Consider the following 18,034-nt stretch of genomic DNA (forward strand, 5'->3'; position numbering starts at 1 on the left):
TGCATTTTTCTTTTTACCAGGCTAGATATTATTGGCCTTGTTTCGATGTACAATGATGCTTCTTTCTACAAAAATTTTTAATAATTTAATTGGTGATGTCTAAAAAAATTTTTTTTTAAATTGTTAAAAAAAATGATTATAAATTATTATTTATGCTCAAATTAATTCGAATTTCAGAAGTAGAGTACATAGAATAGTTTTTTTTTTTGCAATGAAATATTTTCATAATGTAAAAATTTGAATTTACTGTAACAATTTGTTTGAATTTCAGTACAATTTTTTTTTATATTTAATTTGTTTTTGTTGTTTATAGAGAAATGTTCATTTTCTCAGATTATTTCTTTGCTTCCTTTTTTTTTGTTGCGTTTATTACAAAGTTTTATTTGTTTTTTTGATTTATTCTTTTTATATTTTTAGACGAAAACCAAGTTAAAAGTTATTTCATGCTTTCTATTTGTTTTAAAAAAAAATTACTTTATTTTAAAAAAAAAATAATTTGAAATTTAATACATCTACATGAAATGACTTTTGTAAGGTAACCTATATGTCGCTGATTTTTTATTTGGTTTAATGACAATGATGGATATTAAATTTTAACAAAAAAAATGTGCTGAATTTATTAGAGTTGCATTCGTGTAATTCTGAATAAGTTAATTAAAACAAAAAAAAAACGAAAACTTAAGCATAGTTCGATGATTAGTGTTTCTTTTGAATATTGTAAAATTTTAAAGAAATAATGTTTATTTTTTTTTTTGTCTGACATTGTTTCTTTAAAAGAAGTTTTGAACAGAATCGTTATAAAATGACAAACAGAAATTTATAAAATTTATGCCTATATGGTGCATAAAAAAATGAAAATTTCTGCTTTTCTGTTCCCATACCCCCCTTTTTTGTCTACTGTCGTCCCTTGACAGTGTTTTTGTATGAGAAAAAAAAAATTAGAGAAAAAGAAAATTGAAAAAAAATGTTTTCGAATGATTTTATATTCTGTTAATCTGAAAATAAAAGAGATTATTTTGTCATGGAATCGTCTTTGTCCGGTTGGATCTTTGTTCTCACGGTTGCATTTGCTGGCTTGCAAAATAGGTCTAGTAAGAAGATTTACTTTTGGTTGTCAGTTTTCGTGCGTCTGTTGAAGTGTTGTTATCTCCAGTTGTTTTTGTGGCACGAACTTTTTTTTTTTTTAAAAAAATGAGTTCTTTTGATTTTTCTACTTTTAAGACTGCTTTGGAATTGGTTGAAAAAGATGTGTGCAATCCTTCATCTTGTTTGAATTATTTGTTGGGTCGGTATTTGATGGACCAACAGTCTAAAATTGACAGTGGTGCTCTGGGGTGAGTTAATATTATTTTCCTTTTTAATTTCTAGTTTTTTGTAAGAAAATGAGAGAAAAATTTAATTAGTTTTTCTTTTTAATTTATAATTTATTTGTATAATTTATATTTAAATAAATGGTATAATTAAAGGGATTGTAAAATATTGCAGGAGAAAAATTGTATTTTCTTCGTGGGAGGATGCTCCTTTGCGTTCGGTTGGGGCTGGTCATTGGCCTTTGAATGGTTTGATGGAAACCAAAAAAAATCATGAATTTACTGATCCACATTGGGTGCAAGAGTATCGTTGGAATTGGACAGAGAAAAAATATGAAACTAGGTGTTTTTGGGTTCCTGCTGTTTTTCAAAGCCCTCATCTTTGTGTTGTGTCAGAGGAAGAGCCGATAGAGGAGATCGTTGGTGTGTTAGGTGTCAATGTCGTTTGTCGGTGAGTCCTATTGTTTTTGTGTTATTGTTTAAAAAAATGTTATTTTTTTCTTTTTTTTTATATATATAAATATCTACAAAATCAGATGTGTTTTTGTATGTGTATTTTGATTGTATGTTTTGTTGTTTGTTTTCTTTTTTTTTTTTAGTCCGTATTCAAATTTGCCTGGCTATCCACTCGTTCGTGGTTTTCGTCCTAGGAGTGAGTTGTTAGAGTTGGTGTACGTTCAGAGGTACCGTAAGGATTGGGATGAGTTCGTTCTTGGGTTTTCTGGTTGGGAAGTGGTAAGTTTTTTTTTTACGTTGTATGGATTAATGTGTAGAAAAATGTGTTTTTTTTTTAATGTCGATGTGTCTTATTATTTGTTTCAGCGTTTGCGATTTGGTTTGGAATCTATTTGGATTCCTGAGTGAAATGTGTGTTTGTGTGTTTAAAGAAAATGTTATTGATTGTGTGTACAAAAAAAAACTAGATACTTTAATCTTTGAATTTGAATTTTTTTTTTTTTTTTTTTTAAATTTTGCACAATGTTTTTTTTGTGTTGTATTTTTGACCAAAATTGATTTTATTATTATTATTATTTTTTTTTTACAACCATTATTTATTGTTATTAATTATTATTATCTGAATTTTGGGTAAAATATACATAAACATTTTATTATAAAATAAATGTAATAATAAAATAAATAAAATAAAATTCAAGATGACAGAGTGTTGAAGTCATTATTTTATATCATAAGAATATTGTAACTATATAAATTCGACTTTTGTAAGATCTTAATTTAAACTATTTTCGAAATTCAATATTATTTCTAAAAATTCACGCTATAATGCCTCTAATTTTCAATCAAAATTTTAAGTAAAATTCATATTTTAATCAATTTTTATTAGAAAAAATTTTTAGAATTCAGTTATTTAAAAAGAAAGAAGAATAATTTAATCAATAGTTGAATATTTCTTAACATTGGATTTCTATGAACAATGTTATCAGACTTATTTAAAAAAATTATTTTTTTTTGCGAACTTAAAAAGTGTAATTTTAAGAATAAATTCAATTTTCTATCAGTATATATTTAAGATTGTATATAAAATAATTTGAATTCTACGCGATAAGTTTTGTTATTTGTGAATATAATTAATTTTTTGTGAAAATTGTATTCAAAATAAACTTTAAACTCTTTTAAAATAATTAAATTCCAGTTCTGTAATCGGTTGTTCGTAAAATTTCTATTTAAAATTTTAAATTAATTAAAAAAATGATATATTCTAAAATTTCGAATTGAAACTTTTCTAGTTCATGTATTTATGATGATTGTAAATTGCATCTTTTTTTAAAAATTCAATCATTTTTAAATTATTTGTATAAAATTATTCATTAAATAATTTATAAATTATAAGTAATAATTTTATTAACGTTCTTTAAGAATTAAGTTATTAAAAAAAAACTATTGCCAGAAATAGAAAGCATTAGAGGCCCTGTATTAGAATTTTTGGGGATTTCCTAGTTTATGAAGCAAACGAAAAGGATACTAAAATTAAGAGTTCTCTTATAAATTTTTTAAAATTTTAATATTTTCCAGTATTTTTAATGAAAATTCCTGACTTTCCTTGATTTTCCTGACTGTTTGGCAACCCTTCTAATTCATTTAAATAAAGATATTGTTGCAATAATAATTAATGCCGACCTTTGTACGATTATTCTATATATATATATTTTTTTTTAACTTCTCTGATTTTTTTGTTTTTTTCCTAGAACTTATTTATTTTATCCTGCTGTTTAGTTGAATTTCTGCTATGAATTTGAAATTTTTTGGTCGATAAAAAATTATTTTCTGTGGTGTTTATTTTAGTTGCCGTGTGGTGACAGCATCTACTGGTGAGATGATTAGTGAGATGCATTGTCAAATGTTCCCGCGTATGCATTTTTAGTTCTACTTTGTTATCATCGCGGTTATGAGCGTCAGTGGTTAATTTCTTGTGCTACTTGTGTTGTGTTTTGTTTTGTTTTTTAAATTATTTGTTCGTTAAACTTTTGTTTTTTTTTTTATTTTGTATTAGGAAGAAACTGATAAGTTTTTGATAAATAATAATAAAAGAACTTGTGTTTACGTGGTGGTGTGGTTTTGCGTTTAGTCTTTTTGCATAGCAGTTATTAGTTTGTGGTGAGTACAAAATACATATTTTTTATTTAATGTGATCTTCTTTGTGATAATTTTGACAGTATATTGTTCTCAAAGAAATTTTAATTTTCGTTTTTTTATATATCTTCAGAATAATTTTACTTATTATCAGTAATATAGTGTTATGTTAATTGTAGTATAATGTTTTCTAATAATTGATTTGACCATAATGATTTAAATAGGTAATTTAACTGATTAGTTTTTAATATTTTTTTTCATTTTGTGGCTGTTTTTTTTTTGGAATTTGTTGTATTGCAGTTTCTTAAATATGCTGACGTGAGGTTTTTGTTATTTCTGTCGTTTAGAGACTCTCTGGTCTCCAGCTTAGATAAATTATTCTAATGCTCTCCTTTTTGCTGTTATTATTGAATAAGTTTTATTTTATTATTATTTTTTTTTTTTATTTTTAATAAAGGAATTGATTTAATTTAATTCGAAAGTATATACAAAGAAAAGAATATATTTATTTTTATAATTGCATATGTTGACCGGGAAAATGGAAATAAGTTCATAATCTTGTTTCAAACCAGGAATTTTTGTACCAATTTAGAAAGAGTTTTATTATTTTTTTTTGTGTTAAAAACTAATCGTTTTTTTTTAATTGAAAAAACTGATGATTCGAACATAGTGTGTAAATGGTTGACAAAGAATTAAATAAAAGAAATAAAATTAAATTAATAGAAATTTTGGATATGCCTCTGCAAATAATAAGAATAAGAAGGATAAGAATTTTTAAAGTGTTTTAATTATATCATTTGACGAATAATTGAATTTTACTAGGAGTTATATTATATTTATATTAACCAATATAAAAATTTTTTTTTAAGAAAGAAAAAAAACATTTTGGAAAGTTTTAAAAAAAAATTTTTTATGAATAGGATTTTGAAAAAAAAATTTTTATTACTTTTTGTTCTTTCAAGATAAATTAAAAAATTTTTTTTTTTATATTTACTCATAATGGGAAAAACGAATTTATTTCATGGAAATTTCTAGGAATTGTAAAAATCTTCTTCACAAGAATTCATTTATTTTGATAAATTCGCATAAAAAAGTTTGACTATTTTCATTTAGATATGTCATCAGATTCTTACATGGATTTAAATATTTTTATAAATATTAAAGTTCTTTGTAGAAATTCAATTTGTTTTTATTTGTTCAAAGTTTCTAGTTATAATTTTGAACAGATAATATATATATTTATTTTGTAGGAATTCTTTGTTTTATTGGATTATTTTTATTAATATTATTTTTTTTTAAAAAATAGAGTTTCCAGAAAGAAAAATCCATAGTAGTTCGTAAAAATTGTTTATAATTTTTGTTGTTAACAGGTATGGTAATTAACAAATTTACTGTTTAGGCAGGTTCTGTCAAAAAAAATTTTGTGTTAATTTAAACAATATTATGGCGTAAATCTCATTTAGTAATTATTATTTCTGTAATTAAAGGAAATTCATGTAAATTTTCGGTATTTTATGGAAATTTATGTAAATTTGTAGAAAGTTGTGCGACAATGAATAGTAAATTGTTGCAAAATTAGTAATAAAAAAATTTGTGAAGGTATATGGAAATTTCTGCGGCAATTTATATACCATGGCGCACAAGAAAAACTAAAAAAAATTTTTTTTTTTTTTTTTAAACAAGCTATTATCGATTTCCAAAATCCCCTTTTTTTACGTATCTTTTTTTTTTTACTTACTTTATACTTCTGCACTTGTTCTGATTTAAAATAAAAATTATTCGTTTTATTGTAAATATGTGATGATTAGACCATGACGATTCTGTGATCCCCTGTGCGACTTTCATGCTTATCACGCCCTTTAAACAAAAAAACTTTTAGTTGATTTTTTTTTAGTTTACTTGGGAGATTTTATTAATGTTTTTTTTTTGTTAATGTTGAGTAATTTTTCGGTTTGATTCTTTATGTATATTATTCAGTTTAACAAGGTGTTTAGACCGTGACACGGGAACTGGGTACAAGAAATTTCTACAAAAATGTTAAAAAAAATAAAAAAATTTTTTTTTTAAGTGTTTTGTTTTTCTGAATTCTATTAGCTTGAATAATAAGAAAATGTCAATATTGTATTCATTATCATATTTTACTAAATCAATAACATTTTATTTATGTAATGGTAGTGTAGACTGATTATTAGTTCATGATGTTTTGTCACCTTAAAACAGATTGTTAAGTAAAATCGTAATTAAATTTTTTTTTTTATTAAAATTATTAAAAATAATTTATTCCTGAGGGAAATTAATAATGATTAAAATTTATTTAATACAGTAGGTATTTATTGTTTTTCAAATAATTTTTAGAATTAAAGAAATTTGTAAAAATATGTAATGGAATATATTTTTTTTTGGAGTATCTAATCATTTTTAGGGTGAATCAGAATATTTTTTAGAGTTAAGGGTGTAATCAAAGTTTCGTCAAGTAATAAGGTTTTTCATATTAAAAAGGAAAGTATTTTACAGGATTTATAGTTGTTAATTTTGTAAAATGTTTGTTACAGAGTTCTTATTTTTGGAAAGGAAGGAAGTAATGAATATTATAATAATAGTAAGAAAAAATAGCGAATGACTAACTTCAGGTGTGTAAAGACTGGACAGAATGAGTGATTTCGGCTATTATTATAGTTAATGATATAATTCTTTGGAAGAATTAAAGGTTAAAGAATTTAAAGAATTTAATTAAAAAAAATATTCAAAAAGATAATTTGACTTTGAGCAGAGTTGGTCTCACATTTTTATAGCTTTAAATTTATTTTTCGATAATTTGACTATTTTATATGTTCTAAAATTCTTCAAAAAAAATGATTTCTCTTGAACTTTATAAAACTTGTTTTTTAAAAAATTCTTTGCAAGAATTAAATTATATTAAATTCTTTCATGAATTATATAATTCGTAAATTAGATACAATTTGTTAGCAGGTTAATAAAATATTTTTTTTTTGATGAAGTTTAGTATAAGGGTCAGGAAAATAAAGTTTTGAAATTGAATTTTGTTAATTATTTGTAAAGTAAAATATGAGTTGTGTTTTTACATAAAAAACTGTATTTCTTGTTTATTTTTTTTGTTTAATTCAATTATTTTTTTTTTTAAATTTTATAAATTATAATTAAAAATTAAAATTATTTGCCAAAGAAAATTTAAATAAACTCGTTAAACAATTTAACTTTTCATGAGAGATTCTATTATAAATTTTGAAATTATTTACAGATTTATTTAAGTTCAGAATCAGATAGCTTTAAATTTGATGAGAAAATAAAACTGGAAAAATTAGTTTAAATTTTTATTGTTTAAAAACACGATTAAAAATAACAGTATTACTCTGCAAAAACATTAATATATTTTTTTTTACTCTTTTTTTTTTAAATAGTTGAATTCCTGCGATGGATATTATTATTTTTTAGAAGAAATTTCATGGTTATTTAAATTATAACAAAACATGAAGAATGTGATCGTCTTAAAATTAATTTGTTTATTAATTTGTATTAGACAAAAACAAAAAATAAAATGATGTTGTTAAATAACAATAAATAATAACAAAAGTAAGCAAAATTTAATATTATTTGTCAAAACTTGATTTTTGATATTTGAACGGTTTTTTTTTTATTATTTTTCTTTTTTTTAGATGTCTGGTCAAAATCAGGTATTAGCCGCCCGGGCTGCAGATTCCACTACTTCTCCGCGTTAAGATCCTTCGGATCGAGCTACGCCTACGCCTGTACTCAACAGTGTGGCTGTTTACCCTGGTATTTTTTTTTAGTTTTTTTTTTATAAATTTATATCTATATATTTATAATTTTATGGTATTAAAAAATATGAGTTCTGATCTGTTCTTTGTGCTTTTTTTTTTTTAGTGGATCCTTTAACGGCTTCAACTTATTCGCGCCTTTTGCTTGCTCCTCCTTTTGGTACTCCACCGGCTGTTCTTATCAGTGAGTTTTTTTTTTATTTATATTAATGTTCTTTATTTGTAAATTTTTATTGAGCTCTAATTAGGTCAGTAATTTCCGTTTCGTTTCTGTTTAGCCGATCCTCGTCCCGATGATTTAGTGGTTATGAGTCTCTGTAGGCGAGTTATAAGGGACTCAAATGGCGTGGAACGAATGAAGTACTATTGGTTGGGATGTGAAGGTTTGGAGCCTGTAAGTTTTTTGTTGTTTTGTTTGTTTGTTTTTTTTTTTTTAAACATTTTGACGAATAAGGTCTATACAAAAAACCTCTCTTTTTTTTTTTTAGGGGTTGGAGTATCTGCTGCCGAATTAGTTTTTTAAATTTTACACCCTAGGTTATAGAAATACGACTGCTTTATAAATGTAATTTTTTTTTTTAAATTGTCTTTTAGTTTAGTTAAGATTACTTTTAAAAATTAGTTTTTTTTTATATTTTTTTTTTTTTTGAATAAATGTATATATAGTAATTTATTTAAATTTTTTTTTTTTTTTTTTTTAAAAAGGGCTTGTACAGTATTACTTGTATAGTATTATTATGTTTTGAATAAAAATTAATTAAAAGGAAATTTTTTAAAAGAGAATAGATTTTTTGTTTATTTGTATTATATATATATATATATATTTTTTTTGTTTTTCTATATATTTTTTTTTACCCAAAAAAAATGTTTTTTTTTTTTTATTTTGGCAATGATTTTATTCCCGGAGTTTGTTGCTAACTGTTGGTAAGTTAGATATAGATTGATTATTTACTTTATTTTCGTTTACTGTAGTGTTTTTATTTTTTTATTTAAGATTATCAATATATTTCAGTTGATGGTTGATACTTGTGAGATGGCTTGTGCTGTTGCTTGGATCCTTTTGAGGAGGTTTATCGCTTGGATTTTATTGCGGATTCTGGCTGTCTTTCTGCTGCATTTTCTTCAGCCTTGAAAACGGGGCTTTGTTACAATTCTTGAAGAAGAGGTGGATATCAATTTCTAAACCATACAGAAGTTTTGGCCATTTTATAGCCTTAACTTGCAATGATGATCGATTAGTTGATCTGAGTTATTTTTTTTTTACTTGAAACTTTAAAGAAGATTTTTTTTTCTTTTTAGTTAGTTATTTTGTCGTGTAGTTTTGTTTGTTTTTATTATTATTGATAGAAAAAATTTTTTTTTAGTTAACGTCTATACTGTTAGGTGATATTTGTATGCAGTCTCTTTTTTTTGGTTTAGGTGTTTGTTCTATCTGTACTGTAGTTTGCAGTTTCTCTTCTCTCTCAAATTCTTTATTGTCTTTGTTTTGTTTCTTTTTGTTTAATAGCGTGTATATTATGGAATCATCGTCTCTCCGAAATTGTAATATGCTAGGGGTTGTTAACGATTTCATTTTCTTGCTTTTAGTTATATAGTGATATATAATATATCCTATAGTTATCACTGCTAATATACTGGTTGTTCCTAATACTGAGTGGGTGTAGTAATTTTGTTTTTTTTGTCCTAAATGATGTTCACTTTGTCGTTTCAACTCAATTTCTAAATTTTCTAGTTTTAAATCTCCTTCCATTTTCTTCCAGGGTGGTCTAATTTTATCTTGTTTAGATATAGTTTGTTTTTTTTGTTCTGTAGTAGTATGGGTGCCAAGGCTTCTAAACAAAGTTCTAATTTCGGTTCATACAGATATTCTTGATAGTTTTCCTTAATTTGTAATGCTGGTAGTTCTATAGTGTCAGTAGTCAGTTTACATCCAGGTGCTATTTGTAATAGTCCTACTCCTGTTAATTTTAGAGATTTAGTTGGTTGTTTATAACAAGATAAATAAGCTGTTTCCTCCATAGTTAAGGAATAAATCCAACTTCCTGTTGTAGTAATAGGGCTCCAGTGAGGTTGCTGATTTTCGGTGATTCGAATGTCACAACTTTTTAAAGTTTCGTTGTTAGTTTCTCTTAATAGTTCTGATTCGCAACTGGGAACTAGAACCGAATCATATATTACTTGGTTAGGGTGACATATGTATTTATTTTCGATAAAATGACAGGTGTTTAGTTCTTCCTCTTCTAAATAAAAATATTTTCTTATTGCCGCACTTGTAGCTATATATTTAGCATGTGGGGATATATATGCTCTATTTCCATGAATTGTAGGTTTTTGTAATATGGGTACTTCATGCATTTTGTAAAGTAGAAATTTTTCTCTTTCTAATAATGGTATATCCAAGGTCATTATTAGTTTGTCCTTATTCATCCGAGAGTTTACTACAGATATTTTGCCTAGGATAGCTACATTTACTCTGTTTAAATTTACTGGGAAGACTAGTTCTCCTAGCTGTTCCTGAGCTTCTTTTGCTATTTTAAACAATTGATTATTTGTTAACATTCTTGGGTGAAGTTTTCCTTCCTTGGCACTGTACATAACTTGCAACGTCTGCTCTAATGCGTGTTCGTAGATATCAAGGTGTTCTTCCCAATTTCGTTTAGTAGCTTGTATCCAAACTGTGTAATTAATATTATCTATTTTATCATCGAAATTTTGTATACGTGTTTGTATTTTTTGTAGTTTTTCTTGCCAATCATTTGCTATTTTTTGTTGTTGTTCAGCCGCTTTGTATAGGTTGTTTAGTTCTGCTCTAACTAGATGGGTTTGTTCTCCAACTAATTTGGATATATTTCTTTGGGCTTCGTCTAATTCCAATAATGAATTTTCATATTTTTCTCCGTCTTCGTATGTTAATACTCCTATGGCTGTTCCTGCTATCTTTCCTACTATTCCGAACCATGGTGTACTTCGTTTTTTATTGATTTAGATATTGGTGTTTGTTCTAAATGTTCATTTTGATCTCTTAATTCTTGTATTGTTTCTTCTAGTTGTTCCCATTGCATTTTGATGATTGATATTTTTTTATTTATACCGTAAAAATTTAGGATTTCCTCACAATTTTCCTGCAGTATTTTCCTACAAGGGATTTCTAAACCTTTTAATTTTTGTTCCAATTCGGGTAGATGACTGTTAAAATTTTCAGTGTCCAAGATTACTACCGTGCGCCAAGTGCCTACTATTCGTTGTATGTTAGGCATCAGTTCGAAGAAAATTCCAGTACTTTTTTTGAAATGTGTGATTCTTATATAAGGGTTGTCTTCTATTCCTTCTGCTGTTTTAGATATCCAAAATAGTAGTAGCAAGAGTTTCATGATCCTCATCTTTCCTTTTTTCTGTAACCCAAAATAGAGGAGGATATTTTTTTTTTAATATTCTATAGCTTGTTTAGCTAGCTTATCCGCTTCTTCATTCCCTATTACACCACTATGCCCCGGTTCAAAAATTAATTCTACTTGTAAACCTACAGTTTTATTCTTTAATTGTTCAAATATTTCTTTATTTATTACAGAACGTCTTCTATTAGTTCTCCAACCGTTCTTTTCCCATACTGGTAACCAAATATGGTAACCATCTATCGTAAATCTAGAATCAGTGTGTATTCTAATTTTCTTATAACCTAAAGACTTTATTATTTCTATGGTTTTTAATATTGCTTCTATTTCCGCTCCATTATTAGTCTGTTTTATTTGAGCTCTTTTACTAACATTTTTGGGGTGGTTAAAATTGAACCATACTCCTATCCCAGCTTGTGCTTTCTCTTTTCCATTGGCCTTACATGCCCCGTCAGTATAGACATGTATATATCCTTCCTCATCTTCTCTGAATCCTGCTCGGTTCTCTAGTCATAAATATGCTTTCTTTACTTGGTCTTTATGTTTTCTGAATCTTTTTCCTTCTGCGTCACAAAGTATTAAGTTATTATTTTCAGTAATTGATACTACTTCATACGGCCCATGATAATATGGTTCGAATTTACCAGCTATTACTTCCTCCCGTACGTCTACTACATCCCCTATCTCTATGTTTAGAGGTCTGGATTTATAATCATAATCTTTTTTGGAAATTTCTTTTGCTTTATTTAAATTACTTGCTGCAATTTTTCTTATTTCTATTAGTCGTGTTATTAATTCTTGTATATAAGATTCATAAGTTTCCAATTTTTCTTCGTCTGGGAAGGCTGTGGGAGTTGTAGCTAGCTTACCAAAAACTAATTCGTAGGGTGTGTATTTGGTAGCCTCGTGTACTGAGGTGTTGTAAGCGAAACTCGCATATGGGAGTAATCTGTCCCAATCGTCACTAGAATGCGCATAATGACGTATAAATTCTGCTAAGACTGCATGGCTTCTTTCTAGTGCTCCATTGGTTTGTGGCCTATAGGCTGTGGTAGTCACTTGATTTACCTTGAATATTTTCGCTAATCTTCTTAGAAGTTTGCTAGTAAACATTCTACCTCTGTCGGTTAATATTGTTTTAGGGGCTCCGTAAAGTGAGAATAAACTGGTAGCTATTGCATGAGCTATTGTAACTGCACTGATGTCTGGTACAGCTACGAATATACAATATTTGCTTAATTGGTCCTGCATGGTTAACACATGACAGTTGCCATCTGACGTCGTAGGTAATTTTCCTACTGTGTCTAGGGATATTTTGTCAAAAACATCTAAAGGTGTATCTGTTATTATTATAATTGGTTCTCTATTTTTTGTTCTTACTATTTTACGTTGCGCGCAACTCCTACATTTTCTTATATGCTCAATTATATCATGTCGTAAACCGGGCCAAGTGTATTTTTCTCTAATTCTTCTATAGGTCTTGTTAACCCCTTTATGCCCCGCTATCAGACTGTCATGATTTTCCTCAATTATTTTTGGTCTTTCGCTTTCCTCAGGAATTGATATTTTTCCAAAACACAATTTTATTCCTATGCCGGTTCCATAGAATACTTTCACTAATTTTTCTACCCAAATATTACCCATGGATTCTGTTAAATCTCCATATTTAGATATTCGAAATTGTTTGACCTCTTCCTTTATTAAAACTTCCCTGAGGTTGTAGAGAATTTCCTCAAATTCCTCTATGTTTATTTTGTCATCGTATTTCCTCTTTAACACTACGGTATATACATTATTTTTACCTCTAGGCGTGATCAAAATTTTTCCTACACTAGGTTTCCTAATTTTTACCTCCATTAAATCTAAACCTCCTATAGCTACTATTAACTTGGTTATAGAACAACTAGGTTCTGCATCTTTTGATATAAAATGTAGATAGTTGTCTCTGATACTAGTGATGGCTTCTCTGTCGTAAGTAAGCGTATCTATTCTTTTTAGAAAAGGTTCTTCTTCTCTTTTAACAGCTTCAAATACAATTTCTTCGTCATCTATATGAGGCATGATTACGTCTATGCGTTGACTCGAATTTAAAATCGTATTGTTTGGTTTCTTTGTGGTTTCATCTCTTTCAGATAATTTTGTTGTAATTTCCTTTCCTTTTACTAATTTTCTCGGAATTATTTTATTTTTCTTTTGTTCCTCTTCTATTTCTGACTCTGTATTTTCTAGCACTGTAGTGGGTACGAAAGGAGTTGAATGAGCATTAGGCTTCTCCTTGAACGCTGGTGTACTAAAAGTTACTGTTTTTTCTTTTCTTAGTACCGTTTTATTTTGTTCTTCCTCTATGTTTATTGTTTCTTGGCTAGTGTTATTTTTAATTGGGGAATGGAGAGGTGGGTTTTCGATTTGCGCGGTAATTTCACGCATTTCCGCGATTATTTCTTCCATTGTTTTTTCTTCTTGTTGTAATCTTACTAGCAGACTTTCTTCCTTAGGATTAGCTTCTCTTGAGTCATCTTTTATGTCTTCATCTTCTCCTTCGAATAATTCGTCATCCCAAAAATAAGTTTGATGTTCTGCTGGCGATAAATCGAATTTTCTTATGGAATTTTGTATTTCCTTAGCCATTTCTCTATCTATCGTTTCTTCTTTAGTACTTTTTTCGACTATAGTAACGTTTTCCTCATCCTCAGAACTTTCTACCGTGGGGCTCAAATAAATTGCGTTTTCTTCTTCTTCTCGGGGGTTGTCTATATTTCGTTCAATTTCTTCTTCACTCATTTCTGAACTACTTTCGGACTGAAATGAAGTTTCATTAAGGGAGGGTAAGACGCTGTAATTTTGCCTTAAAATTGGGACTTCTACCGGTTGAAGTGTGATTTCGTCGTCGGATTCTTCACTACTTTGTTCTAAGTTGATTTGAGGAATTTGTACTATCTCCTTATTTACTACAGAAGTTGGAATACCTTTTCTGGGCCTCAATCTAGTTGCTATAGGGCCCTCATTTATTACTACTGGGGTTTCCTTAGGCTTCATTTTACCGGGTGGTCTCCCTCTTTTTGGTTTTTCTCCTATTGTTTTCTTTTTTGGGGGATTCGCTGACGAATCTGAATGAGCTCTGTGTCTACTAGGCCCAGGGACATCTATATTTGTTTTCGATGAAGATGGTACCTTTTTCTTATCTTGTTTTTTTTTGTTTTTGTCTAATAACTGATTTAGTGCTTCGTTGGCTTTTAACTTTGCTCCTCGGGCTCCACTACTAATAGGAAAAGTTTTCTTTCCTTCTGTTATTTCGCCTACATTTTCTTTTATGTCTGTTTTTGAGTCAGAATTATCGCTGCTTTCACTATCATAACTTGATCCTTCGTCTGTTAATTCGGACCTTTCTGAATTAGGATTTTCCGATAACCCTCTGATCCACCTATTTATTTTTCCCGGTTTGCACTCGAATTCATATTGGTAATCTTGTAATCTTAATAACCACTTAGTCATTCTAGTGGTGGGCTTAATGGCGTCATTGATAATTTTTAAGGGCTCATGGTCACACGACAAAATAAATTTTTTACCGTATAGATATGGTCTCAAATTTTCTAAAGCCGAAATTACTGCTAGACATTCTTTTTGAGTAGGATCATAATTTGCCTCTGCTCCTACCAATGTTCTTGAAAAATAAGCTACTGGTAAATCCATTCCATCTATCTCTTGTGTAATTACTGCACTAAGGGCATACTCTGAAGCGTCTGTTGTTACTCTGAATACTTTACAAAAATCGGGATGTTGCAAAATTGGATTTTTGCATAAAGCACGCTTTAATTTTCTGAAACTCTGTTTCTGTTCTTTTTCCCATTTAAAGATTTGATCCTTTTTTAACAGAGTATATAATGGTTGTGCTATTTTGGCATAGTTTTCTATAAATCTTCTATAATAACCTGTAATGCCTAAAAATCCTTTTACTGATTTAGGATTTTTTGGTATGGGAAAATCTTTTATGGCCGACAACTTTTTTGGATCTGCTTTTATTCCTGCCTCTCCTACTACGTGACCTAAATAAGCTACTTCTTTACGTAGAAAATCGCATTTTTCGGGTTGTAGGGCTAATTTCGCTTCCTTTAATCGTCCTAACATCCTTTTTATGGTTTTATCATGTTCTTCTAGACTTGCTGAAAATACTATAATGTCATCCAAGTATACGAAAAGTTCTGCCCCTTGCAGGCCTGACAGGACACTGTCCATTAATCTTTAGAAAGTTGGTGCCGCGTTCTTGATCCCCATTGGCATTCTCTTATATTGGTAATGCCCTCGTCCATAAGAAAATGCGGTTTTGTGTTGATCTTCTTCGGCTGTACCTATCTGGTGGTACCCTAGTGCTAGGTCAAAAACCGAAAAATATTTAGCCCCCCCCAAGCGTTCTAGTATGGTACTAATTAGGGGCATTGGATAACTGTCCCCTTCCATTTTATTATTCAAGGCTCTAAAATCGATAACTAGACGCCATTTCTTGTTTCCCTGCGCGTCTGCCTTTTTGGGCACAATTAGTACTGGCGAGTTGTAACTAGAATTAGATTTTACTAATAAGTCGTCTCCGTACATCTTGTTTACTAACTTAATTCCCTCTTGTTCATATTCTGGAGGTTGTCGGTACTGTTTGCATTTTACAGGTTTGTCGTCGCTTAAAGGTATGTAGTGCTTGACTAGTGGCGTCATAGGTAATTTGTCCCCAGGTAACAAAAATTGATCTTGTCCGATTCGAACCCAATTTTTTACGAATCCTAGTTCTTCTGTATTTAAATGGTCTAGTTTCATTTTGTTAAGAATTGCCTCATACCTCTCTTCCTTCGACCTGGCATTTTTATCTAACCCGGAGAAATTGTTTGGATTTGTTTCGTCTACTAACTCATAGGGTAAGATTTCCTGAGGCGGAATAGTGATAGTTATGTCCCTCTCTGTTGTATTTATGGCCATAATCTTACAATTGCCCTTCTTTTGTCTTACTAAGGCTTCGCCTAACATTAATCCTTTTTTTACTTCGATTCGCGGTAAATAACCTTCTTTTAGGTCTTCGTTAATTACAGGAATACTGACTTTTTGCTTGGTTCTTGCTTTGATTCTCAATATTCTGGGTACCGGTTTTACCTCCTTTTTTAGTTTTATCTTTTCTTTATTTGATTCCGGATCTATGAAAGGAATTGGATCTACCGGCTTAGATTGTGTTACTAACGCATTATAAAAAAATGAAACTGATGCTCTCTCCTCTCTTAGGAAAGGTCTTCCTAAGATTCCTTCCACGCTGATCAGAAATGTGGGTCTGACTACGTGAAACAAATGTTGTACTCCGTTGATTCCAATTTCTATTGTCCCTAAAGTAAATACTTTCGTAAGGGTTACTCCTGTCATAAAAGTTATTTCTGACGTTTTTACCGGAGCATTCGCTGTTAACGCTGTGCTTTTTATTATATTTATATCGGCCCCAGTGTCTACAAAAAAATTTCCCTCCCCTTTGAAAATATAATCGCCTTTCATTTTCACTGTAGGTGACTCAGAAGTTAATTCATTTATCTTAAAAATAGCTACTGATCCCTGAATCGAACTATCGTTTGACGCACTTGGTCGTTCGGGTTCGCTGTCACGTCGTTCCGACGAACCTGATCCCAGTTTAAAGCATTGTTACCGTTTATTCCCTCTTGATTTGTCTGATTTTGTGGAACAAAATTCGGGTTCACATTTTGAATTGAAGAATTCATAGCTACACTTTGATTATCTTGATAATTATGATTCTTGTTATTTCTAAAATTTTGTGGGCCATTTGGGTTATAAAGTCTACCATCTCTGTAACCGGAATTTTGGCTTCTACCCTGTCCTATATTATAATTTCTATAATTTGGTCTAGGCTGCATACCCACGCTATCTGATCTGTATCCGCCTTGCTGATTTCTTTGAAACGACTGATTAAATCCCTGATTGCGGCTGTAGTTTGCCTGATGATTTCTATTTCCATTTCCTGCAAAATTTTGCCATTGTGGCCTAAGTATTCCGGGTGTATTTTCCGCAGTGTTAACATAATATCCGACTGTATTCCCGAAATTAGATCGTATCTTTTTCTGCTGTGCTTGTTTAGCGTATGTAAGTGCAGTTGCTAAATCTATGGGGTCATGACGGTCTACTGATCCTGAAATATCATCGGGTAACGCGTCAATGAATGCTCTGAGGGCTGTCTGTTTAAATGGCCTCATAATAATATCTATTTCCGCCTGATTATAAGTTGGGTATAAAGCTGCTTTACACCCACTCAAATATGATGTTAATCTATCATACAAGTCATTTACACTTTCTTCTCTGTACATTTTTAAATTTATTATTTGAACGAAATAGGCTTCATATGGTTGACCCGGGGCAAAACGTTCCTTTAAGGTGTCTATAAGTTCCCCTATTCTAGCAAAATTTTTCCCTTTAGTACAATCTCTTGCACTGCCTTTAAGTTTGCACAATATTTCCGAAATTAGGTCGGCTTCGCAAGTTGCGTTGATTTTCGAGGCGGCATATACTACGTCCTGAATAAATTCCTTAACTGACATATTTGAACCATCGTAATCGGGTACATGTTTCATAGCTCTTTCCATAGACATGTCATTTTTTAAAGATTGAACTACCACTACTGTAGCGTTTTCCTCATTTACTACTTCTGCTGGACGTTGAACCTGTACTACCCTAGGTAAATCTATATCTACCCGATTTCTCATTGTATCGGCTACAGTAACATTATGAGGATCCTGTCCTTCTTGTACTTCTCCCCTATTGGCTGGATCTGGAATCACTCCGTTTGGCGGCCCGTTTCCGTCCATTTTGTATATGTATTTTGTTTTAAACAAACAAAAATAAACCTACTTCTTATATGTTTAGAAATAACAAAATTTCGCTTATATTGAAGGATGAGAAATCCACCCTAAAC

General features: G+C 29.5%; 1 long non-coding RNA gene across 1 annotated transcript; it reads left to right on the top strand.

Annotated features, from left to right (window-relative positions):
* Window positions 1–3,608: 3,608 nt before the first annotated feature.
* LOC122501548 lies at window positions 3,609–7,879 on the top strand. The gene is made up of 3 exons (XR_006301576.1): window positions 3,609–3,923; window positions 7,574–7,694; window positions 7,803–7,879. It is a non-coding gene; the product is annotated as an uncharacterized LOC122501548 (long non-coding RNA).
* The last annotated feature ends 10,155 nt before the right edge of the window (window positions 7,880–18,034 follow it).

This window comes from Leptopilina heterotoma, unplaced genomic scaffold (assembly GCF_015476425.1).
Source record: "Leptopilina heterotoma isolate Lh14 unplaced genomic scaffold, ASM1547642v1 Lhet_2105, whole genome shotgun sequence".
NCBI classification, from domain to species: domain Eukaryota; kingdom Metazoa; phylum Arthropoda; class Insecta; order Hymenoptera; family Figitidae; genus Leptopilina; species Leptopilina heterotoma.